Source organism: Microtus ochrogaster, unplaced genomic scaffold, assembly GCF_000317375.1.
Source record: "Microtus ochrogaster isolate Prairie Vole_2 unplaced genomic scaffold, MicOch1.0 UNK94, whole genome shotgun sequence".
NCBI classification, from domain to species: Eukaryota; Metazoa; Chordata; class Mammalia; order Rodentia; family Cricetidae; genus Microtus; species Microtus ochrogaster.
The window spans coordinates 167,332-168,007 of NW_004949192.1; positions in this window are offsets into that span (position 1 = coordinate 167,332).

A 676-nucleotide genomic window follows, 5' to 3' on the forward strand; every position below is an offset into this window, starting at 1 on the left:
GCCCCTCTTAATTTAGCATGTCCTACTTATACAGTTTTATGTTTAGTTTAAGGAAATCTCAGGTACCACAGGTTTCACCACCCACCACAATCAGTATATCACTTTAAATTGAATGGAGTACTCTTCTGGGAAGCTGTCAGTACCCATGGGTTTTACTATCACTGATAGTATTCTTGTTGTTTGTGTGTGTGCCCGGAGTGTGTTAAAGTTTGGGTCCCACCATCCTACTTCAAAATTAGAATAAAGACAAACAATTCATGCTTTGCTAAAAGTATATTTATGTAGACAGCTCTTTACTTTTCTCCAGACAGTATTCTACTGATTAATTACCAAAGAACATTCTATTATGATTTTACATAAGCAGAACAAGAAGGATAGACTGTCCAATCACTTAACAAGGGTAGCACAACTCTGGCACCAGAACATAACATTTAGAACACAAAACAGGGAAACACCAATCTCATTTAAAAACACAGATGCCAAAATACAAAATAGCACAGTAGCCAGTTCAAATCAGCATTTTACAAAAGTGTACAAAGCTTTGGCAAATACAAAAGCGGGCTGAAAATTGAAATTTACAGACAGAACAATAGCAAAAACAGCAAAAACACCAGAAATCACAACGTACCCCCTTTTTCCCTGTCCCCCCTCCCCCTCCCCACTGTAGCCCCTCCCA